This window comes from Spermophilus citellus (assembly GCF_964194105.1).
Source record: "Spermophilus citellus genome assembly, chromosome: 1".
NCBI classification, from domain to species: domain Eukaryota; kingdom Metazoa; phylum Chordata; class Mammalia; order Rodentia; family Sciuridae; genus Spermophilus; species Spermophilus citellus.
The window spans coordinates 90,313,703-90,340,692 of NC_138182.1; positions in this window are offsets into that span (position 1 = coordinate 90,313,703).

Sequence of the window (26,990 nt, forward strand, 5' to 3'; positions counted from 1 at the left end):
AAAATTAAAAAAAGTAGAAGTCTACTTTAATGCAAAATATTAGCTAGGGTGTGTCAATATGTTACCTAGATAGAAGAAAACAGTTTGTCATTTGATACTGACGAATAACTCATTTAAATATAAAGTTGAACATAATTTGAAATATTTTATTTAGGTTACTCGTAGCTATTCTCATAAAACAATCTATCATATATAATCTTTGACAATAGGATTATGATAACATCTTAACATATGTTAGACAGTTCTTGTAAATGAATCATCTATTTCCTGTAATTCACCTTTAAGATCATCTGATTCTGTAGTATTTTGTAAGTAATACCTTCATAATTTCAAACTTCTCCCAAAGTTATTAATCTGTCCAAGTTTTTCCCTTTCTCTTGAATCTATTTTGGAAATATTAATAATCTAGAACATGTTTCTATTTACCAAGAATTTCAGAGATTTTCATTAAATTACATATAATAAAATATGGGTTCTACAGTCATTACTGCAGCAAGTTATCAAACTGCTCTTTTCCTTAGTATCCTCATCACTATGATAAACATTAAGACAGTACTTGCTTTATAATGTTTTTAACAAAGGCTAAAATAGTTAATATATAGAAAACTCATAGACTATCATAACAAGTACTCAAATAGTCTTTTTTATTAGTAGTGTTATTGCTATTATTGTTATCGTCTCTAAAGATACAAATGCCTCTGCATTTATCCTATCATCTTTGCTATTATATTTCTATGTTTTTTGTTGATTCATTGATTTAAATTTTCTCTATATTAACAACAATTTTCCCTTTTGGGGTCTTTTTTTTCATCTGTGTCTCTGAGAATCATTTTTCCTGCAAATATAAAAAAATCTAACTCACAAGGACTTGGACAATTAAAATGGATCTAAGTAGTGGCTCAGTTCCTCAAGTATTTGGAGGAAGGAAAGATTCAAGCATTGCTTGTTCAGGGCTCCAGTTCCATTTCTTTGCAATTTCTTCAGCTCTATACTTGTCTGTTTTTTTGAGTTCCTTTTTAGTCTGGGTTCCCTCATGATTGTGGCAAGTTTATGATCAGCAAATATTCTCCAAGGAAAAATAGAGATTTCTTACCACAATTATCAAATGTTCTCAAACTCTTTTTAATTAAACTGTTTCTCAATCTACCATTACCATTGGGAAGCCATGACTGGGCTTAAACTGATCATTGGTGAGGGAAATGGCCCCCATTATGGAGCCAGAGATGAGATCAAGCCACCAAAACAAAGTTAATACACAATGGGGAAAAAAAGATGCTTCCATCAATTGCTAATCATGCAAATGAACCATCTTGATGCTTCAGTCCAGTCAAGTCCCTAAATTATGTTCAAAACATGACAATTTACATGAAGATGAGTCTAGTCAACAATGTATAATGGAAAATAATAAAATTGTTACTTTGGCTTACATTTTGTGGGTGGTTTCTTACATCAACTTGATAAGATATTTATATAGATTCCATAGTTTGTATTTCTACTTATATGACCTTGAGTAAGGAGATTTCTATTCTTATGCAGGGTTTGTTAATAAGGAAAATAAACAATTCTGTAGTCCAGATCATGGACAATTTGAAGTCTGGTTAAAACATATTCCACAATCTACAACAAGTTGTCACATTGATATGCCCAGTTTGTAAACCAAGTCCCATTATTTCTTGGAAAATTCACCAGTTGTAAAGATACAGCTATAATTGGGAATCATTTCCTATGCTACCTACTGGTTAACTAAGAGAATAAATGAATAAACATGAAAATATGCAATTCTAAGTCTCAGCTCCCATTTGTTACTTGGAGAGTTCACATCTCCTATATGTCTATGACTCATAGCTCTTAACACAATTCTCCATTTTCTATATTTTTCCCTAAACCTCTTTTTTTTCTTGGACAGGAGGAGCAGTGCTGGGGATTGAACCCAGAAGTGCTTTACCACTGAGCTACATCCCAAGTCCTTTCCATTGCTTATTTGTGAGACAGGGTCTCACTGAGTTGCTGGGGGTCCCACTAAGTTGCCCAGGCTTGCCTCAAACTTGCGATCCTCCTGCTTCAGCCTTTTGAGTTGCTGCAATCACAGGCCTGCACCATTGTACCCCACCGCCATAATATTTTTGTGTCTCTGACAAGATATAAAGGGGAAAACAGCATCACTACTGGTAAAGGGGGAAGACAACAAGATGGAGGAAGAGAAAAGAGCGAATAAAAGAAAGGGGAAAAGTCTACTATTTTAGGTACTTCATGTAAATGGAATCGTGTGGTATTTGTCCTTTTGTGACGGGTCAAATTTACTCAGCATAAGGTTCTCCAGATTCAATCATCTTGTTAAAATAGCAATAGTTCCTTCTCTTTTAAAGCACTTGATATTCCATTCTATATTTTATCTCACATGTGGAAGCTGGAGAGAAAAAAATGGATCTCTTGAAAACAGAAGGGATAGAGTAGACGAAGGGGATGCAGAGAGAGGGAGAAGGAAAGGGCGTGGGAAGATCCTGGGAAATGACAGTGATCAAATTATGTTATATGCATAAACAAAGATGTCACAATGATTTCCACTACTATGTGTAATTAAAATGTTCCGATAAAAACAAATCTCAATTTAAAAGAAAAAAATATTCCATTCTAGGTATAAATTCATACTCTGGTAGGACCTAAAGAAATCTATTTAAATTTCCAAATAGGTCATATTAGTCAAAGTCAAGAAGATAAGATACTGGGAGTAAAGCCCTTATATCTATAAAAATGAATAAATAATAAAACAACAGTAATAATCTAATCATAAACCGGATTTCCATGGGGCTACAAAAATGAACACCCTAAAGATGCTACTTATATAACTTTGAGAATTATATTTATTATATTTTTGGAAACATTTCATGTTTTCCAGAGAATTCAATGCTTATCTTTCCAAATTCTGTTAACTTGAAAAGTCCTCAAATTAAAGGGTTCCCCACTCAACCTAAAACTAGACTGAAAAATTGCAGAAGGAATAAAATATGACTTTTTGCCTTCATTCAATGAACAATAAACTCTCTATTTAACTCCATTACTATCACCAACAAGAAACATAAATTTAGTAGTGCAACATACTAGTTAATACTTAGAATTATTTAATTAACAAAACACAAGTCAAGCTAGCCTAAACAATAAAGGGCAAATTTTAATCTACATAAATAAAAACTCCAATAGCAGGTTTGGATTGTAGCAAATTACGATCCAGTGGCTCAAACACTTTCTCTTTGACTCTCTACTCACCTAAGATTGGTAGCTTTAACCCTCAAGCCCTATATTGTCTCTTATCTTCCACCAGCACAAGCTTCAGATTTTCTCCCTTGGGACCAATAATGGTGGCCATAGTTCCAGCCCTCACAAACTAATTCTTTATCAACCAGGGAAATGGATTCTATTTTTTCTACTCTTACAAAGTCTTGGAATTCACTGCCTCTTAATATCCCTAAATGTTTCATGTATCCCTTTCTAATGGAAGATAATTAAACGATAGGGAAAAGTCAACAGAGGCCCACCCTTGAACCAACCCACATAAATGAAAATAATAGTATAAATTCTCATTAAGGCACCATTGGTGAGAAAGAAGGAAATGGGAGCTAGGAAAGAAGATACACACATCTCCTACAAAGAACAAAATGTGAAAATTTGAAGGGTTCTAAGTACATGAATTATTCAATAATAACCAGAGTAACAATATAGCTTAGCATCCAAACCAAAGCACATCTGGAAAAGTAGATGTTATTCATCACCAGGCCAGCAGAGCAGTTGTAAATCAGGAGAGTCCCAGACCAACAGAAACATGCCATCCTTAGAGCTCCCAAGCCTTACCTCCAGCTGCTGCCATCTCTATTTCAATGTTTCACACACCTAGAATTAAACATTATTAAATCAATACATTATCTTCCAAATTTAGTCCCCTCTAAGTGTTCTCTCTGTCCCTGAATGATGCTGCTATCTATCCAAAAACAAAACACAGGACCTAGTCAAGTTATCTGTAATACAACCTCTCTTCCTGCTATTCTTCACCTGGTCTATTAACTCACGTTGTAAAATATATTAAATCATCCAAACCCATTTATACTACCTACTCTGTAGGCAACTATTTTATTACCTCTTAATGGAGCTAGTGTAATAACTCACTAAATAGTGTCTCAACATTTATTTTTGACTCTACTCAATGTATACTAAACTTTTTGAAACACAAATTAGACCAACTACTTGCTTGAAATCATTCAGTCATTTCTTATTGATCTTACAGATAACTCCATAAGCAACACCCCACATTGTGGCATGATCTGGCCATACCTACTGCCTGCCTTCCCGTATTGCCCCTGCTCTTTAGTATCCACCTCCAGCCATGCTAGTTTTTGTTTATTTTATCAAGCATATGGCATCAGTTTGCTAAGGTGGCTATAACAAAGAACCACACACTGGGTGCCCCAAAATGAGAGAAATTTATTGCTCAATGTTTCTGAACACTTGAAATCAAGATATCAGTAGAGTCATGCTCCCTTGGAAATTTATAAGGGGGATCCTTCCTTTCCTGTATCTGGGGTCTGGTGGATACTGACAATCCTTGATGTCACTTGGTTTGCAGAATCATTCTCTAACACCATCACCTTTTGTAAGTGCCTTTGTCCCTGTGTCTCTTATCACACCAGACAGAGTAGGGCCCATTCAACTCCAGTGTGGTATCATTTTAGTAACTAATTATTTTTTTTTCAATTACTCTATTTCCAGATAAGGTCATATTCAAGGTACTAAACATTAGGACTTAAAGATATATTTTGGAGAAACATATATTGAGCTCTTTTGCTGCTGTGACTAAAAGATCTGACCAGAACAACTGCTGTAAAGGAGGAAAATTTATTCGATGGCTCACAGTCTCAGAGGTCTCAATCCATACACAGCTGGCTCCAGTCCTCTGAGCTTCAGGTTAGGCAGAAAGAACATCATGGTTGAATAGTGTGGCAGAGGGAAGGAGCTCACATGGTGATGAGAAAGCAGAGACTCCACTTGCCAGATACAAATATATACCTCAAAGCCACGCCCCAATTCCCACCTTTTGCAGTCACACCCTACCACTTCAGTTACCCCTCAGTTAATCCCTACCAGGGGATTAATTCACTGATTGGGTTAAGATTCTTATAACCCTGATCATTTCTCCTCTTATTCTTCTTGTATTGTCTCACATGTGAGTTTTTTGGGGACACCTTACATCCAAACCACAATACACACACACACACACACACACACACACACACACACACACACCATACATATTTCCTCCAATCACAGATATTTGCACATGGGTTCTCTGGGTGGAAAACATTCTTTTTTTTTTCTTGGTCATTTCTTATTTATCCTTCACTCTCAACTCAAAAGTCACTTCCTTGGAGAATGCTCTTGCACAATACATTCTGCCATTGCATACTATATCTATCCCATATTTATTCTCTTCATGAAAATTATTACATTTAAACTTTTATTTATTATTTATTATTTTATACACTAATGCCTAGCAAAGAGCTTGGTACAAAATAGATAATGAACTATATAGTGATTTAGTTAATGAATGAAGGATTGAAAATAAGGACTCACAATTTCTCTGATGACATACATTAGCCTAGAAAATTTTTAATTCCATCAACTTTAAGCTTATCACTTTAGAACACAGGAAATTAGTAACTTCCAGATATGTTTAAGTCATTAATTTTTATTATATTTTTAGAATTTTTACTCCTTTTCTCTTAATACTCCTTTGGTATCATTAGTACACTTACTATTCTAGAGTTTATACAGTGTCTTCTCTTTTCTAATATTATTTTTATAATTTTAAAATCTTTAAGACCAGAAGCAAAAAAAACCATTAAAAATAGATATTTATTTTCTATTCTAAAATGCATTGTCTATTCAAAAAGCATCAAAGTCTTCTAAAAATCTGCTATTATACAAAGTTTTCAAAGCAATTTGTTTTTTTTGTTTTATTGATTTTATTTTTTTAAATACACGACAGCAGAATGCATTACAATTCTTATTACACATATATACCACAAGTATGTTGACACCCAATTCGAGTCTTCATTCATGTACTTTGGATAATGATGTCGGTCATGTTCCACCTTGCTAATCCCTTGCCCCCTCCCTTTCCCTCTCACACCTCTTCCCTATCTAGAATTTATCTAATCCTCCCATGCTCCCCCTCCCTACCCCACTCTGAATCAGCCTCCTTATATCAGAGAAAACATTCAGCATTTGTTTTGGGGGGGATTGGCTAACTTCACTTAGCATTATCTTCTCCAACACCATCAATTTACCTGCTATCCTTTGTTTTTAGTATATTATCATCTCTTTTACTTGTGTTAAGATTTTTTGTGTGTCAAAGTCTTTGTTGACACAATTGAATAATGCAGAGCATATCAAATTTACTACTGAGAATATACAGCACACTTTCATCTTTACAGTCTTGAATTACCTCAGCCTATAACATGGCATTTCTTTTTAAACTAGAATATGCAGGATTTGGGTTACATAGGTTGTCCTATGTAACATTCAAATACTTTACAATGGATCTTGTGTGTTAGTTATAGAACACATATAATAAAATTCTTGTGCACTTTCTTTTTATTTGTGTACTCTACTACCTGACACAAACAATCCAGCTTACTGTAGCTAAGTAGTTAATATAGGGTGAACACATCAACATTTCACTCTCAATAATGGAAAGAACGAGGCACAAGATAAGTTAGGAAATAGAGGACTTAAAGAGCATAATAAACAATAAGCTCCAAGAAACGTATACAGAACATTCATCCCTACAACAGCTTGCAAATTCTTTTCAAGCGCACATAGGACATTGGAATATATACTAGATGTTAATCCACAAATGAAGACCACAGGGTGATGAAGTTAGAAATCAACAACATAAGTAAAACTGAAAAATTCACAAAATTCAGAAAATAACAAAACACAATTTCAAGTAACTGATGAGCCAGAGGGAAAAAAATTACAGGAAAATTGGAAAATACTCAGAGACAAATGAAAACAAAAATACCACATATCAAAATTTATGGGATCAAAAGCAGTGCTAAGGGGAAATTTTAAAGCTCCAAATATTAAAATACAGGAAAGATCTAAATAATAAAAACTTTATAAATTAAGAAATGAGAAAAAGCAAAGTGAACTAAACCTAAAGCTAGCAGAAAGAAGAAAATAATAAACATTATAGACTTAGAAACATAAGCAAAATAGAGAGTTGAAAAATCAATAGAAAAGATTAATGAAATTAAACGTTGATTATTTAAAAATCTCAAAAAATGGCAAACCTTTAGCTAGGTGGTCTAAGATTCAAATTATGAAAGACAGAATGAAAGTGGGAAATTTACCAAATCTATATAAGTAAAAAAGATTATAAGGAAATACTATGAACAATTGTCTATCAACAAAATGTGTAACCTAGACACATGAATTTCTAGAACAAAGCATAATTCTGCAGTTTTGATATATATCTTCTGATAATTTTAAGAAATTGGAAAAATTTTTTAAGTGAGACAGTTGAGGAACTGAGAATTAATCAGTTTTCTCAATATATTCAACAAAATGTCCATAGACCAATAGTTGTTCTTTTCATTAATATCACTCCACTCTGCCTACTACAATAACCCAATTAACCAGTTTTCGTGGAATTCCCAAGCATGCCCACATTCCAGGTACCCTGGTCTGTTTACTATTTCCAAACAAATTCTACCAGTTTCCACATTTGGCCTGTGTACAAGCTGACCTCTCATACAGAAATGATGACTATTGTTCAAGGGCTTCTCAAGTTCTTCTTCCTCCCTGAAGTATTTCCTGATGATAATTTTCTCTCCCTTTCACTTTTAGTTACCTTTTCTATAAGCTTGACAAATACCACTTTGTCTCACTATACATTTGTCCTCTCTCTCTCTCCTCCCACACCCAAAATGCCTGCCTAACGGGTATATTTGTTAAAGAGCTCACAAAGCACTTGATCATATTAAATAAATAACATATGTGGTTTTAAGCTGGAGGGTTATCAGAAAATAACTATAGGGAAATGAGAACAATAAAACTGGTGGTGGTAATGTCTCTTCCCTCTAGCACTTCTCAGTGTCCTGTCCTCAGTAGGAATGGCAAAGCCCTACTTCCCAACCAGCACACTGCTGAGCTAGGGACTGGAAAGAGGTGGCAACTTACAGAACAGCAGTTGTACCTGGCAGGTACGCATGTGAACTCCTGGAGCCTTGCCATGAGCACTTATTCAGAGAGAAAGAGAGAGAGAGTTCTTTTCTGTAAATACAGAAACACAATCTAAATTAATTTTTTTCCATTTTTTCCTGGCCTAAAAGTAAAAGGGACTTTTCAAGTGGTAGCTCAGCCTACAGGGAATAGAACAGGTAATGACATTCCTCCATAGTGCTCTGCACAAAAGGTTAAGAAAGCATAGTTGAGTGGCCCTTTTGTAGAAGAGGTTGTCATTTTTGATGCTCTAAACCTTTCTATGCTGTCTAGAATTTTAAAAAATGGAGTGTTTTAAATGAATATTAGATTGCATCACTTAAGGGGTTTCTTCACTTTATAAGCATCTTGCAATGATTTTTTAAAAGCCAGTGGTATACCTGTGTATGCACTACAAGAAATCAAAGCCCTTGATACACACACACACACACACACACACACACACACTTAAATGCAGACGTTAATAAATGCACTAAACAAAAGGATGCTATAACGATTATATCCACAGCACTAGCACATGTTAGTGAATGGATGGATGTCAAGGTTTTGCCTTCTGTGTCTAACTCTATCTTCTGAATACAGAAGTTTTTCATGCCATTGTTTTTATGATAGTATAAAGGTTCCAGAAAAGACAAATTATCCCAATATGTTCCTCACATGCGCTATTTATGGGGTAAGGAGAATTTCACACTTATCTTTCTATGTCAGTATTTTGCTCTCTAAAATCAGGACAAAAGCAGTTAAAGCTAGGATCATAATCCTTCCTTCAATATCCCAATGAATGACATTTTGAGGGGGAAAAAAAGGATAGAGAGAGAGAGAGAGAGAGAGAGAGAGAGAGAGAGAGAGAGAGAGATTGATTTTAAAAATGAGAATGCTTTCATGATAACTGCCATAACCAAATAAAGTTGCCTTCTTCCTGTCAGTAATGACCCTAGCATCCCTGATGTGTAACTTACATTTAACTGGCAACATTCTGGGCCACTCATATTCACTGCAACAGGCTGAACAGCTTGAACTTCAATAAAATGTGCATTAAGTGACTGAGTTAATTTAACCTCATTAATCCTCAGCCCAATAGAACCATCTGAAGCCTTCCAAGCGGCCTGTGCTTCATCTGAAATATAAACATGCTCCTGTAGGAAATCAACACCCAGAACGTGCTGAAGCTCCCAAGTTGTCACCAAGGGGTAAATGGCTGTGTAATTGCCAGGACCGGGTTCCAATTGCATTATATGATTCCCTCAATTTGATCATTCTGGTTAACAGTGAGATGAGTTCCTGAGAAATAATTCTCTGATCATATTTTGGAATTGCTTCTCTTTTTGACCTCATATACTCTAATTCATCAAAGAGCCGTGTTCTTGTTCAAGATAATTTTTTTCCTTATAACTTAAGAAACATTATGGAAAATTAAGACTGTGCTCAATTAAAATAAAAATTTAATTCCTACACCTCCCACATCTTTCCCAATGTAGGATTAATTACAGACACATAATAGCAGCTAATTCTCAGAATTTACTCTTCTTAGGCTGAAATTTCAAAGTAATATAAATTTAAATTTTCAACACTACTTCATTATTTAGTCCAATGTTTTTTGTTTTACACAAGACATATTATTTAAGTATTTGTATTTTGTTTGTTTAATTGTTTTGTTTTGTTCTTTATTTTGATGCTGGAGATTGAAATCAGGACCTCACATACACTAAACACACACCCTCCCACTGAGCCACTGACCTATATGCCCAGCCAAGACATTTTAATTTTATGTAATAGGGTAGAACTTTTATGAATCTTGATCTAGATCAACTTAAGAATAAGTCTCATCTCAGCAGCATAGAAGGTTGAAGCAGGAGGATCTCAAGTTCAAAGCCAACCTCAGTATAAGTGAGGCACTGAGCAACTCAGTGAGATTCTGTCTCTAAATAAAATACAAAATAGGACTGGGGATGTGGCTCAGTGGTCAGGTTCCCCTGAGTTCAATCCCCAGTATCCACTCCCCTACCAAAAAAAAAAAAAAAAAAAAAAGAATGAGTCTCAATAAAGTACACTATGTACTTCATTGCTCATGCTGTTTATGGCATTGTAAACACTCTCACTAAGCTATGTCCCCAACTCTAACCCTTCATTTTGGGTCCTCCTTGGTTCATTTTCTGTTCACATTACTCCCAAGCCAAGAAAACCAAGTAATGCCATATCTGAACATGCTTGCTTTCCCTATCCAGAGATGTGAGCTCCAAAATAAGAACATTGTATTTAGGCCAAAGACACTGGGTTTGATTTAGTTTTGTGAGAATCACTCAGATTTGCAGGCAGATGATATGATGTTCTTTATGAAACTAGGGAAAATATACTGCCTACTATCTCATTAAGATTTTGTAATAACCAAAAACAGATAATTTACCCAAAGAACTTCATATATTATAACATCTGTACAATACAGTTACTCTTGTTTCTTCATAATCAAAACTTGTTAGTAATAAAATATGCCTCAAAAATGGGTAAAGCAAAATTCAGAGTAGCTTCTCTTCTTCATCAGCCCTCCATATTACTTCCAAAGAGTTCCTGATTTTTGAAAATAATTTTATAACTTCATCATCAAGAAACATAAAAATATATAAAATAGCAGAAACTGTATCTCAAAATATCCATAATTAACCAATGATTTAAAACTTGTAAGCAAAAGAGTTATTGTTAGCCTGAAACATGCTATTTAAAAAAAAATAGCAAAAACTGAATTTAAAAACTTAAGCAACTGTATGGTCAAATCTCTCCCAAGTAAAATCTCAAATGTTTTCACTTGGCGAAAACATTTTTTTTTCCATCAAATAGCTTTATTAAATTTTATCATTAGGTTAGTCATAGAAATGTATCAGTTCTCTATGTTCTGACTGTGTTATGTATAGGTAATAATAACAGCAAAAGTATTACATTGTAATTCTAGCATGTTTGTTAAAGTGGCAAACGCCATACTAGGTTTTATTTTTTCTTTTAATTCATTAACATGAAGTGGGCATATTGATCTTTCTCAATTCTCATCAGTTACAAGAAATTAAATGGTCTAAAAATTCCACATTGTTATTATTCCCTAAAGCAAACAAGGGGTTCCACATTTGGGGAAGACAATATTGAAAGAAATGTTCCTAAAAGAGAAAAACACATTGGTAGCTTTCATGAAATATAAATAAATTCACCCTCCTGCTTGGATAGTTTCAATATTTTCCTTACCAGGTAAACTATCTACTGGCAAGCTTTTTATATGGTTATTTCTTTTAAAACTGCCAGTTCCAGAAATATGATAGTCCTCAAGTAAAAACTCACTTTTTAAAAATGTCATGCCAGCACTATTCTGTTATATTCATGAAAGACAGATTTTAAATTACTATTTAACCAAGTACAATTTACCCCATGAAACTATTTATGAAAATAACATAAATCAGATTCGATAAAATCAGTAATAAATATTGTGAATGAAGGATTTTAGAAAAGATAAGCTATCTTTAGAGAAGACAGAACAATTTACATTTCCAAAGTACAGTGAACAACATGCTTTAAATCACTTCCAAGATGTTGAAAAATATAAACATATTCCATCGCTGGTTTTGGAGCCAGAATATAACTCTTGATAGTTGCTTGCTTTTACATAAAGAAAAAGTTGCTTGCTTTTACATAAAGATTTGTGTGCATGCTTTTATGAAAATCTGTTTGCTTTTCTAAAGGATCTTTCGTGTAAAATGTTTTTTAAAGTTAAAAATGCAGCATTTTCTTGAAACTATGCAACTGTGCTAAATGTAATATACCTGTTTCAATTTTTGACTTTTGCTATTTTGGCAAAACAAATTATTCTGTCTGGACAACAATTTTAAAAATGCACCAAGTTGTGCTGATTTCCTTATGAAATAGAGAAGTGAAACAGGCAGCCAACAATATTTTGGGATGTTTCATCAGGATCCTTAATGTTCCCCACATCTGTCCTACTGCTCTGTCCTCTCATGAAGACTTAGAGCTATTTTAAAATTAATATATATTTCTGATCATGTTTTGGCATTTATAACATCTGCTCAAACTCTTTAAAAATTGTTGCCCAGTATTTTCAAGATTTGTTACAAAATTTTCTTCTCCAGAGCTTATTTTTATAGTAAAATAAAAATAATCTTTCTAATATCTCAGACATGATGGCTACCAAAAATTTATCAAGCAGGAATGTCATGCTAAAATATTAAAAGTCATGGATCCTAGTAGAACTACATTTCCTATCCATATCATTTCATATTTATTACCAAAAAGTACTCAAAATAAGCATCAAAACAAAGGATAAATACAATGCAAAATTTAATTATATGTTTATTTTTACTTCTAGATAGGAAGTCAAGCGAGTTTCTTTGATAGCAATTGAAATCTTGCAAAACTTATAAGAAATCAACTTTGAATTTAGACACATGAGAATTAGGCTAATTTTCTAATTTTAGTTAGAGGAAGAAAAGAGATCCACTTCATTTATGTCAACCAAAAAGTATGAACTGGGCCAGAATAAAAGGCTGACCAGTCTCTCTGTTAAGAGAGTAATTATCTTCCCGGTGTCTCCATCTTCTCTTTCACTCTTTCTGTGTGAGTTCCTATTTATCTATTGTTTGCTATCCTCATAGTTTGTACAAGGCTTCAGAGCACCAAGTACTTAGCAGCATCCCTTTGGCTGCTGTGCCTACTGCTAACACACTGTTAGCAATTAAAATACCCAAGAGTGAGAATCTGTTTGATGTGCTTCACCTGTTTGCAGCAGAACAATTCAAGGATGCTATCCAGCCAATCTATTGGCTGCACATTTTTTCACCATCAGTTCTTATTCCCAGTCCATTTAACTGCAGCCAAAAGCTAGAATACTGAGGTATGAAAATGGCTATAATGGAAGAAGGGACTGTGAAATATTTTCTTGGGATAAATCGTGTGTTTGAGGAAGTAATAGCCTCTTTATTGTACTGCATAAATACACTTTGATTGACTATTTTAATTAAATCTTTTCTAGGAATGAGTCTTTTCTAGGAATATATCACATGAAATATTTTCTAGGAATGAAGTCAAGTGACCTTCTATGATACCGATTTCAGTTTTGCAAAGCTGAGGAATCAATTGTGAATTTAGTTATGTGAGATTTAGGCTAATTTTCTATAACTTCTCCAAATTTATCACTCAAGAAAAATGAAAAACAACTTCTCAAGTGAAACTTGCATAATATTCCCACCTAGGATTGATGTTATATTGCTATTTAAGTAGTGCTATAGCAATTAGGGATCAGAACTCAAAAGATCGCCTCTTTAAAGATCTAGGGTCGTTTAAATAGAAATATAGGATTTACTGAGTTTGGTGAGTGATTTAGTATACATTGATGTAGTTTTATATTAGGATGACCAGGCTGTTATAGTTTGGAGAAGAATGTCTATTTAACCCACTTGACCAAGAAAACTAGTACATCCAGTATTATGTATGTGATTTCACAATGTTCAGCATAATGTATAATGTTTCTACTTTTTCATTTTAATGTTGAAGTAGAATTCAGTAATAAGCATGCCTAGTATATACATAACACTTTATAAGTTGAAACAGGCTTTCACAAAATTTACTTCATATATCACATGTCACTTACTTATGACAGAAGAAACTTGAACAGTTTCCTTAAGACAGACTTAAAAAGTAACATAATGGCCAATGCCAGAGCCAAGACTCAAACCTATTAAGTCATTCAAAAATTACCATTATAGTACTATGCCATTACAAGCATGTTTGGGTCAATGGTATCAGAAAAAAGGAAGGGAGTAAAGTGCATAAAAAAATCTAAAGCCTCTTTAAAGATCTAGGAAGTAGAAGTACAGGATTTACTGAGTTTGGTGAGTACAGGATTTACTGAGTTTGTTGTAGTTCTATATTAAAATATCTGAGGCTGGGATCATGAGAATCACATAATGCTCCATGAAAAAGAAGGTAAATAAGATTTCATATGGAAGAATGTTAAAATACACTAATAAAAAAGGTTTCATTCTGACATGATAAATTTCAGAAGGATTTATCTTGATTTCTTTTGCATCAGGTCATTTTAGCTTGGAACATCAGACCAGATTCAGTTTCATTTTATGCACAATTTCAAAAACTTGGCATTAGTGTTCTGAATAATATTTGTAAAATAATTCTTAGGTCATATTTAAGCTCAGTGAGAAAGAGTACCATAATGGATGAGGAATGCCTGCCATGGATAGAGGAGCTCACAAAGTATTAGTACTGTATAATTGCCAAGTCTGACCTGGGCTTTCCATTATTTGGTTGATGTGTACTCATAGTTGTCTTACAATTAAATTCTACCTCTCAGACAAGTCATAAAGATACAAGATGTCTAATCCACAAATCACTGGCAAATGTATGGATATATCTGCAAGTGATGAAATTTCCCCTTTTTTTCTTATACCCAGGTCATGGGTCACTCATGAAAAAAGTACTGGAAGTAACATGAAGTCAAATAGTAGAATTACCTGATAGTCACTGTGTTTCTGGTGTGGAACAATCTCATGAAGACATGCCCACCAATTCCTTGGCAAATCTTTTGCCAGTAATTCTACCCTTTCATTGTCGCAATTGCGGATGGAGCCAACTGGAAGGAGATTTGACTGAGGAGGTAAAAGAAACCAGCAGTTCATAAATAGTTTTCAGGTTTTTCTAAAAGATTTAAATTTTAACATACACTTGTATTTCTTCTCAAATTCATCCTAACTCTTCAAAGGAAACATCACTAGAAAGAAAAGGGCAGAAGAAACAGAGCCTTATAGGGGTTCTGTGTTTGGGATTGGGATCTCTGATAAACTTTATGATTGTGGCATGCATGGTGGCTAGAAAATTTCTGTGCAAAGATACAGAATGCCTGATTGCTGGGAAACTTCTGTGCAAAGATAGAGGATGCCTGGCTGCTGTAGCAATGTCCTTCACAAGGAGGTTCTGTGTTAGAGTCTTATCAGCCTCCATTTTAGTCTCAGGCACACAGCTCCTGGGAACATAGGGACTCTCTTGTTAGTAAACCACAATGTTTCTCTGAACCTAAACCTGTCCACATAATAGTAACTTTATACAACTGGACTTTCTTGAAAGCTACACAAAGCTCCTAACATTGCACATTGCAATTTAGTATGTAACTGAGGAATAAACTGCATAATGTTGCTAAATCTGTAACCTGCCTAGTAATACAATGAACAATATGTACTAATGATGCCAATGACCTAAGGTAAAGTATTGATATAAATAAAGCTTGGCAGCTTGGCCTCTCTGCCATTCTGCCATCTTTTCTGTCTCTGCAACTTGTCTCTGTGTCTCCTTTTTATTTTCCTTGCAGAGCCTTGGTTACCATTGATCAATCATGAACCCCCAATAGGATACTGGAGAGTTCATAGTTTTCTCTGTAGTTACAGGCATTCCCAACCATGGGATGATCTACAGGTTGCTTAACAGCCTTCTTTGCCATTCACTCTCTCAGCTCTCAATTCATCATCCCCAACAGGAGTTGAAACTTTCAGCCTCTTATAATTGTAGAGAAATGCTGGTTTAAACTGTAGGATTTTATCAATATTCATATATTTAATGATTGCTTTCTAGTCTATAATACATTAATTTCAACAAAGGTTCTTTCCCACATTTCATCAAAAGGAGCATAATTATAAGATCTTATAACATTAAGGCAATAACTTTTAGGAAATATTATTCACATTTGCAAGTTTTCCATTAAACAAAATCATAAATGATTAAAATTAAAATATATGCTTGTCAAATAGAGATAAAATTAGAGGCTCCATGACAAATTTTATTAGTCATTTCTTTTATTCATTAGGGTATAACATCTCTATAACTAATAAGAGTTTTATGGATATGCCTAAGAAATCAGATTTTATAATGTGAAAATATTTAATTGCTTTCAGTAGAATTTATTATTACCTATAATTCAAATGACTATGGAATTAAATTATATAACACTATGTATAATATTGTCATTTAATATTAAAATAAATAAATTTATATAGAGATCTTATATACATAAAACTTCTGGAAGGATAGGTTTCATACTGTCTACAGTCATTAGCATTGCTTGAATTTTTTTTTTTTTTGGTGGGGAGTTTACCAAGGATTGAACTCAGGTACACTCAAGCACTGAGGCACATCTCCAGCCCTATTTTGTATTTTATTTAGAGACACGGTCTCAGTTGCTAAGTACCTTGCCCTTGCTGAGGCCAGAATTGAACTCACCATCCTCCTGCCTCTGTCTCCTGAACCACTGGGATTACAGGCATGTGTTACCACACCCAGCCAACATTGCTTGAATTTTTATAAGAAAGTATTAATTATTTTATCAAGATAAATTATGATGATATTATGAGAAAATAAAAAGGACTTTGGTTAGCTATGTACTTTAAGATATTTTTCAACTAATCTCAATTCTCCATAACTTTATTCCTTACAAATAAACTTTTTAAAACTAGTAATATTTTCTTACAAAACTTATTCAAGAAAGCATCATTTTTTAAGATATATTCTGACTTTAATATATAAAATAATTACCATTCCTCACATTGAATTTATGAATCAGTGCAATTTGGTTTTGGTTCTACCAAGGGCAAAGTCTAAATATTTAGTAATCCTTACCATAAGTAATTAATACAATATAATGTTAGAATTATATGTATTTTTAAAAGAATCTAATTCCCCAATTTAGAGGAATTTAATAACTTACCCAATCTTATTGCTCATGGCAATCCCAAAACTACCAATTCAATACACTTTTAGATAGATTGTATATTATGATTTGAAGCATTCAGAAAATATTATAAACCAGCAGAATAATTTATATGCTTACTTTGAGAATGTCCTCAAATACCATGTAGAGATCCTTTATATTACATTAACTTACAGTGCTACCCATAATGAAATAGACTGATAAAAATATATTGTGATTCAGAGTATATTTTATGATCAAAGACACAAGAGCATGTCAGAGGGAAGAGACCCAGCAACATGGAACCCTGAGTCATAAGATGGGGAAGAAGCTTTCAGCCAAAGTCTTGGATGTGTGGGAAGAACATGGCACCTTATTGTTTAGAACTAGGACAATGAAAACAAGATTGACCTACTTCACAATTTTGCCCCAGGTTGACTATGAGCAATTCCATGGCAGAATATTGTTTCTGTTTCTCTAATTCATTTTGTTATTAATATGAAAATTTGTTCATGAGATAAATTCAGATTTTGGAAATAGAAGGAAAGAAGTTCTCACAGATCTTTTCAATAGCAAATTCAAAACTGACAAAACTTTCAATAATTCAAAGTATTAATGAGTAACATATCCTCAGCAAGTATTTTGAAGTATTATTCCAGGAAGGTGTCACAAGCTCAAGAATGAAAAAGAAATGAAGGCAGACATGTAGACAGGAAGGCAGGCAGGCAAGCAAGAAATGAGGTTAATTCTCAAAGGGGAAAAATCTAGAGATTATTAGCTGAAAAATAAAATATAGTATGAGAACAGAAATGTAAACAAAGAATACCACTTGACTCTGTAACTAGTCATTTTTGTTTAATCATACTATGGATTTAACAAAAAAAAATCATCATCACTACACACAGTTAAGGAAACAGAACAGGGGGATAAAATCTACAACTGCCACAAGAGGAAGTCAATAGATAATGTCTAAAATGACTAAGAAGATACTATGCAATTATATAGCTACTATAAGGAGGTGAAGGTGAGAAGAAATAACTGAAAGAGTGAATAATAAGATGTTTGAGGAGAGCTAGGAGATGATGTTAGGAAAGTGGCAGACAAACATTTCAATAATTTTTGCATTTTAAATTATTAGGCATATATTATTTAATTTATAATATTTTTAATATTATAGAGGTAAATGCAGCACCCTTACAGGAAAACCCACCACTGACCGAATAAATAATCTCATAGAATTTGAACAACTATCCACAATTTGTATTTTTTTAAAGTTTTTTTTTTTAAAGACTCTGCTTAACAGCTCTTGAGAATTATAGTGACAGATATAGCCCTGAAGGCCTCAGTGAATGTGTAAAAACTACAGACTAAAATAAAATTCAGAAATCACTTTCATATATGCCTTTTAATGAGTTCTTGTGCTATAACTAATTCTATCATCTGCAACTCTCAGGTTGTCTTGATGCTGACATTTGGAATTTTTTTTGTATTGCAAAAAAAGTAGAGACTCATATGTTTAGACACTGAGAAATCCCAGGTGTGTTAAAACCCAGTGTTCCATTTTACATTGCTTCTTGGCCCCTTTAATTCAATTGTGTGACTCAAAATGCTTCCAGATTTGATCTGTGTGTTGTCCAAATGCTGTCGGTAGCCCAGTGAAAGATTTAATATTGTTTATTGCCAACTATGTCTCCAAAAGTTTTAATCCCCTTATCTCTCCATTACTCGTTTGTAAAGCAAGCTAATGCAATATTGGAGTCAGAGTGAGTCAATGCAGAAGCAATTTTAAATAAGAGGAAGGAAACTTGTCAATTGTTGAAGTCTTAGCAGAATATCTTAAACTACTTTTCCAAACTTTTAGTAAGACCTATCACCTTTTTTTTTGTAATATTTGTAAAACACTTTCTTACATTCTTGTAAGGAAATTTATATACTGTGTCCAAATTGTTAGAACTTAAATTTCACTTTTAAAGTAATTAGAAGAGAGAACTAGTAATTAAAAGAACTAAGATCTTAGTCTCAGTTCTACAATTTATTGAATATATTAAACAAACAGTGAATACCTTAGAGTCCTGTCCTGAGATACCATAGATATCTAAAGTGGACGGTGCACAAGATGAGCTCCCCAGGAAGTAAGATCAAATTATCTACTCTATGGGTTTATAGGTTTTCCACAAATTTTAAGCCTTGGATTAGAAGGTAATGGCAGGTTTTTAAACTTTCTTTGCAGGAAAATGACTCACATTTTAGAGGATTATTATTGAAGAATATAGATTACTTCATCTCAAGACTTGATTTTTCACTTATTATACAAAACTATATCAAATCTGAGAAATGCAGGGAAACAAAGGAAGTAGAGTTGCCCAGAGTTAGAGCTAGTTAGTTTCTTTCATAAACTAAACATTTGTAATGTCAACCCTTATTTTGCTTCTGCCCAAGGTGCAGATGTCAATAAAACCTGCTTTTAAAAACTAGCAGTTACAAGGGAAGAATTTAATAGCACATCCCACTGCCCAGCCCTGATGGCATCCTCTAATTCCTTAATTGGTCCCTTATTTCTTGGTCACTGTGCCACTTCATTCCTCCACGGCCCATTTGTAAGGATTTCATTTGGTACTGAGCACTAAAATAATAAAAAAACAAAAACAAATATGGTAAGAAAGCAAGAACTTTACGTCTTTACAGAAAATCACATAATATAGTTAGTTGTTTTTATATCTATTAATCAAGACACAAAGCAAGAAAATAAGCCAACTATTCATTAGTTCCTGGATATCCCTGGTATATTTTTATTCTGTTATATTAAATTTTGCTCAGTTTAAAAGCATTGAAAAAGCTATTAAGTCTTAAAAACTCTGACATCCATAATAAGTAGGGATGGGTGAAGTAAGTTGCTTAATTATAGACATTTGAGTTAGGGAAGTGGATAGCATCACAGTTGTTACTGTTGCTTTATTTAAGACAGAAATTACAGTTCACAAAAATTCAGTTCAACTCTTCTGGTGTAATCTCTCCCCTCCTCAGTTAAAATAATTAATGTGCTTTGCATCCACTATGGCAACTATTAAGTTTTGAATGTTCCTTTTATGTTAGTTGAGTATGCTTTTCTCTCAAATCTCAAATCACTCTATATTTCTTCAGTGTCTCAGGCACTCATATTAAACACAGAATGATCCATTATCATTCTGGTGATCTTATCGGGACTTCCATTTCAAATGGTCAAACATTCTTTTTTTTAAATTTATTTTCTACCTATTCTCACAGTTAGTTTTGTTCCTAAAGCCCACTTCACATTTTCTTCCACCCACTATTCCAAAACACCAGCACACAATGGCAAAATTTGAATAGCCATCTTTTTACTCTGTGGCAAAGAAAAAAAGATTATTGCAACTTTCAAGCTTGTCCTGTCACATGTTTTCCAAACAGTTGTAGAGATTCATCCGTATGCTAAAAAATTAAAATTAAAAAAAATCCCAGCATGTTTTTATTTAGAAATGAGCAAACTAATTATAAAATTTAGATGGAAACTTATAGTAGTTAAAGCAACTTTGATAAAGAAAAATAAAATTGAAAGACTAACACAACCCAATTTCAAGGTTTATTATAGTGCTTCAGTGTGTTATTGAGTTCCAGATAAAGGAACAAATGATTTGAAAAGAATAGAGTCTGGAAACAATGGTCATTCCAGAGAGTTTGTAGATGAAATACCAAAACCATGATCCATATGAAATACAAGTGATAGATTCAGCATCATCTTCTATGGTATGAATTTTTGTGTCCCTAGCATTCTATGTTGAAATTCTTCTTCAAGGGTATGTTACCAGGAGGTGGGACTTTTAATACCCTTATAATATAAGCCCAAGGGAGCTGGTTCACCCTTTCCACTAAAGTGAAGTTAAGATATATCCAGAGGTATCATCTGTGAATCAGCTGGGCCTCTACTAGACATCAGCAAGACAATCTTAAAAGAAGTAAAATATAAGCTATATAAACTGAAAGAAAATATTTATAGATCACATATCCAAAAAAAAGGACTTATATTGAAAATATAAAAAGAACTCTCAAAACCCAATAGTAAAAAAAAGAAAATAACCCAATTTTAAAAGTGAATAAAATATCTGAGCAAATACTTTACAAAAGAATATACAATGAAGCTATAGAGATACAATAAGCATATGAAAGAATTCCAACATTGTTGGACATTAAAAAAACATAACACCACAATGAAATGCTATAATGTGCATCTATGAACTTGAAAAAAAAAATTGCAGCAAAAAACAACACTACCCAGTGCTTCCAATATTGTGGATAAACTTCAACTTACATATATCACTGACAGAAATTTAAAATGGCACAGCTACTCTCAAAGGGTTTAGTAGTTCCTTAACAATGTTAATATGTACTTAACAAGCCACATTTCTCCTAAATCCTCTGTCACCTCCACATGCTTCTGGCATTTTACTATGGCTGCAAATTTCTAATTTTCAGACTGCAAGTATTGATAACTCTAAAGAATCAATTACTGGCCTCCTCTCATATTCTTTTTTCCAGTACTCTCCTTTCTCCCTGGACAATCTTATTGGCATTTATGAGTTCAAGAAATATCCATGCACTGATAATTTCCAATCTCATATCATCATGTTAGAACTCCTTCTTATCTTCAGTTCTATTTAAAGTCTCCTTGATATATCCATTCAGATGTATCAAAGTCATGACAAACTCTACATGCCCCAAAGATTATACATCATCTTCTTCCACAGTGGGTCTTCTTTGAGCTTTTCTTGTTCATTGAATCCAGTTCCTAAAGACTGAACAAAAGTCCACATTGAAAACTCTCTCTTCTTTACAATCCCATCCTCTACATTCTACCAATGACTAAGTGATCTTTTCTTTAATCATCTATGAAATTCACCTTTTCTTTACATCTCTCCTTTCCTAGAAGCTTCCCTCATCTTTTTCCAAGACCATAGCTAGATCCATTCAACTCATTCCCTTCACTCACTCTGTCTGTCTGACCCAGAGATTTTTACTCTGTGGCAAAGAAAAAAAGATTATTGTAACTTTCAAGTTTCTCCTGTCACATGTTTTTCAAACTGTTGTAGAGATTCATCCCCATGGATTATCCCAGTCCAATCTCCAAACAGTACACAAAGTGGTTTTTTAAAAAAATGCCAATATGTTATTTTTACCATTTTCTTACTTATAACTGGTCTTTAACAGACTGATATTTATTTATGTTGAAAGTCCAAATTATTTTTCTATGAAATTTGTACTGTTTTTTTTTTAAATTTTTACTTGTACTAATTAGTTATACATGAGGGTAGAATGCATTTTGACACATCATACATAAATGAAGTATAACTTCTCATTCGTCTGGTTGTACATGATGTAGAATTGCACATGTCATGTAATCATATATGTATATAGGTTAATAATGTCCAATTCATTATTCATTATTCCTACTCCCACACCTCTTTCTCTCCCTTCACTCTCCTCTGTCTAGTTCAAAATACCTGTATTCATTTCCTGCCCCCACTTATTGTGAATTAGCATCTGCATATCAGAGAAAACATTTGGCATTTGGTTCTTTGGGACTGGCTTATTTTTCTTAGCATAATATTCTCCAGCTCCATCCATTTACTGGCAAATGCCATAATTTCATTCTCCTTTAAGGCTGAGTAATACTCCATTGTATATATATACCACAGCTTCTTTATTCATTCATCTGTCAGAGGGTACCTAGGTTGGTTCTATTATTTAGCTATTGTGAAATTGAGTTTCCATAAACATTGTTATATGGCCGCATCACCACAGTACGCTGATGAAATTCCAAATTCTTAATATGGCTCTATCATCTTTATCTCCAGCCAAAATTTATGGCATTCTGACTCCTTCTCTTCATGGTCAGTTCCTTGAAAGTAGTGTTTCCTATTACTAAAATGAATTTATTCTTTCCTCTCTCCAATACTTTTATGGTGATTGAAAATACATTAATCTCAAATCAAGTAGAACTGCCTTAAAGAAGACTTCACTAACTACTCTATATTGTATTCTTATAATCTCTTATAGTTTATACTATTTCTTGTACAGCAATTTTCCAATTTAAAAGAAAATGGATTTATTTGTAGTTATTCTTAATGCTTGTATCCTTCACTAGGCTATAATCTTCATTAGGTCAGCAAGCTGTTTTGCTCACCATTGTGGTGTCTAGTACATCATAAAAAGCTTAAGAAATTATTCAAATATGAATACAAATCTACATTAGAGATATAGAAATTGGAACTTAGATAATGAAACTTGTTTGTAAATCACACTGTTAGAAAGAACTAAGATTAGAATTCAAGTGCATACAATTCTAAAGTCTGTTCACTTATTCGGCAGACCATTCACTTCTCATAGCTGTCTCAGTTAGTCAGATACACAGAGAAACTTAGAATCCTTTTGCTTATCTTTTCCTTCAGTTTCAACAGCTTTGTGTAAACAATTTCAAATAACAGTTTTTATCTCAATACTGTGTCAGTTGTCTGGGCCAACAGCATCCATTCCATTTAGAAGGGCCGTATTCTAGATGACCAAAAGAATGACAGCCAATATATATATGACTGACAAAATAACCATCACCAGTGAATCAAAAAGAGTTAAATGTGTTCTCCATTTTGTCCAACAGCTGGCAAAGCTACAGTTGGAAACTGTGATAACTTGTTTGCCACATGCAGGTGGTAGAAGAGAATTGAATTACAAACACATGAAAATGTGGTTTTCAGCTGTTCTGCAGTACCATTCTTTTGGCCAAGAAAAAAGTGGAATTTATGTAGACTTGAATTTCATGGGATTTTACATTTGCATCCACTAAGTTTAAATGGGGAGCAAGATTTCCCAAACAAAAACAAAAAAAACATTGAGCTTTTCCTTTAGTGTCTCCACCATTTTATTTCTAGACTAAGTTGGATTTATTGGGTTACAATGCTGTATGTAATCCTTAGCAAAGGTTACCTGCTGAGAATTAACAATTATCTTATCTCACTAATAAATGATTTTTTAATACAGATGACTTTTATTTTAAATTCTCATTTTTGAGAAGTTTTGATTTGGAGAAGTTTCAAAATTCTCAAAATTTTGAAAACAATGGTGAAATTATATCTTCTATTACTCCTAAATTTATTTTTAGAATAATTTTAAGTTTGCAGCAAACTAGAGCAGAAGTTTCTTGAATACCTCCTGCCCCACACAATCATAACCACAGTGGCTCCTTGTTATATTGACAAACCTACATTAATACATCATGATCTCCCAGGAATATAAAAAAGTACCTATAAATATTTAAAATTATATCTGTAAATATTTTTAAAACTGATGCTTAATATGTTAGAGCCATATTATTAAAATATTAAAGGGTTTTTAGATCATTTTTATTTTTTTTACTTCCATATCCTATATTTATATTATCAGATTATATGTGGTGTTTGCTCAGTAACTTTTGTAAAAATCTACTGCTTCTTAGCTGTTTATTCTTACTTTATATAGGAAAAATAAATAGAGAAAATTTATCTGAAAAAAGACAGAATTGGAAAAAACAGATAAAACTCCCAATTCATATACATAAAGTGATGCAATTAATGTAACATAATATAGTTAATACAAGTGAAATATATGAAAAACATGAAGATATCACTTCCTGTAGGTGATACATAGTCAGAGATTTTTCCTGGAAAAAATATTAAGACAAAATGAAATTTTAAAATGTTTATCCAAGTATGTCTAAACTAAATCATAGATTTAATAAAATCTTCAAAATATTCACTCTTAAAACTCTGACTTTCTCTTCTATCCATATCCTCATCCTTCCTTCTGAGGTAGAGTGTCTTCATAGGGTTAATTTCTACCTTAAAATGAATACTACATTAAGATGGTGAAATATTAGTGACTCCTCTCAGCTGATGGCTGCCAGCTCTTGAGCCCTAGCTTCTGTTGCTTTTTAAGGAGATAGCACCCAAACAGTAAGTTTAGCCACCAACTTGATTCTCCAAATAATATACAGAGTCCTTACAAAGAGCAACCCAGACTGGTTATATCTCTTGCCTCTCATCAAAACCAAGGAATCCAATTCTATGAGACACCCAAGATTATACATTAAACAAAAGTTTGTTCCACCTTCAAAACTTTGGAACTCAATTAATTATTTTTTTTGTGGGTTCCCTATCGTCTGCTTTTTTCTTTCTTTCTAGTAAATTTCAGTCATTAGCCAAATGTTTGTAGAGCCCCTGTTCTGTCCCAGGCTCAGAGTCAAACATGTCTCTGACCGTGAAAAAGAAACTGTCCTCCCCTTGTAGAGACTGGACAACTCATGAACATTGATATGAGATAATTACAAGTTGGATTTTCTGGTCTCTCACTAATTTGCAACTCACATGGATGCTTCTCCAGAATTTTTAAGGGAATAACAACCTTTAAGGTTACATATTACTCATATTTTTTTACAAAGTTCTGGAATGTCACATACACATACACATACACACACACACACACATACATACACACATACAAAGATATATACTTCTCCTAGCCATTGATATTAGAAAGGATATTCCACAATTTCTTTTCTTTCTGTTTAAAAAATAAAGAAGCTATGGAGGGATGAGGTATACTATAGTTAAATTCTAGAACTTTTTTTTTCCTCATTAATTCCTATTGGCTTTCTAACAGGTGATTTAAAGAATTAATAGTAGTTTTCCCTGCCTCCCTTCCCACATACTCACACACTAAAAAAAGGTAGAAATAAATTTAGTGGCCTTGTCATATAATACTGTGGCTCTCAACACTTACCAATTGTCAGAATCATTTGGAGAGCAAACAATTCCTGGCAAAAAAGAATTTGTTCTAGTTCTTCATTGGCACTGATATTTTTTTAAAGCACTTTAAGAAATGTTCAGCTGGAATTAAATTGTAACTCACAAATCCAACATAATATTTACTTCTGGATTTCTGTATTTGCCCTGCCAGACTCTCCTCCCAAACCTTTTCTTTCTTAACAATTTTTTTTTTTAGAATAATTTTAGGTTAATGGTAAACTTGAGCAAGAGGTACAGAAGTTTCTTAAATACCTCCTGCGCCACATATGCATGACCTCCCGGATCTCTCACCCACCAAAGTGTGTCCTTGTTTTGTTGACAAACCTACGCTGACACATCATGATCTCCCAGAAAACCCGCTATGCAGTTCTCTCTTGATGTTGTACATTAAGTGGGTCTGAACAAAATGCAAAGGCATGGATCCACCACTCAAAGTAGGTTCACTGCCCTAACAGCCCTCTCTGCTATTCCTATTCACTTCTCCTTCCTCCATAACCCCTGGCAACCATTGATCTTTTTACTGTCACTGTAGTTTTGCCTTTTCCAGAATGTTATATAGTTGGAAAGATACAGTGGGTAGTCTGTTCAGACTGACTTTTTTCACTTAGTAATATGCATTTAAGGTTTCTTCCTGTATTTTTATGGTTTAATAACTCATTACTTTTTAGGTTGATTATTTTTTATGTCTATGGATTCTTAGTGATGTACTCTCATTCACTTCTTGTATTAATAATTTATGTTATCACCCTTCTTAGTTAGCATGAGTAGAAGCTTATAGATTTTATGAATCTTTTCAAAGAACCAATTTGTGTTTCATTGTTATTTATATTGATTTCCTGTTTTAAATTCAAATGATTTTGTTCTAATTTTTATTACTTCTTTTTTTTTCTTTTCCTTCTCATTACTTTGGATTTAATTTGCTTTCCTTTTTTTTTTTTTCTTTTGGCTTCTTAGGGTAGAAGTTTAGATAATTAATTTTATATCTTTCTAAGATAGGTCTTCAATGCTATTAATTTCCTTCTAGCCACTGTGGTCACTGCATTACACAAATTTTGCTAAGCTGATATTTATATTTTCACTTAAATCAAAAGATTTTTACTATTTCTTGAAACTTCTTCTCCAACCAA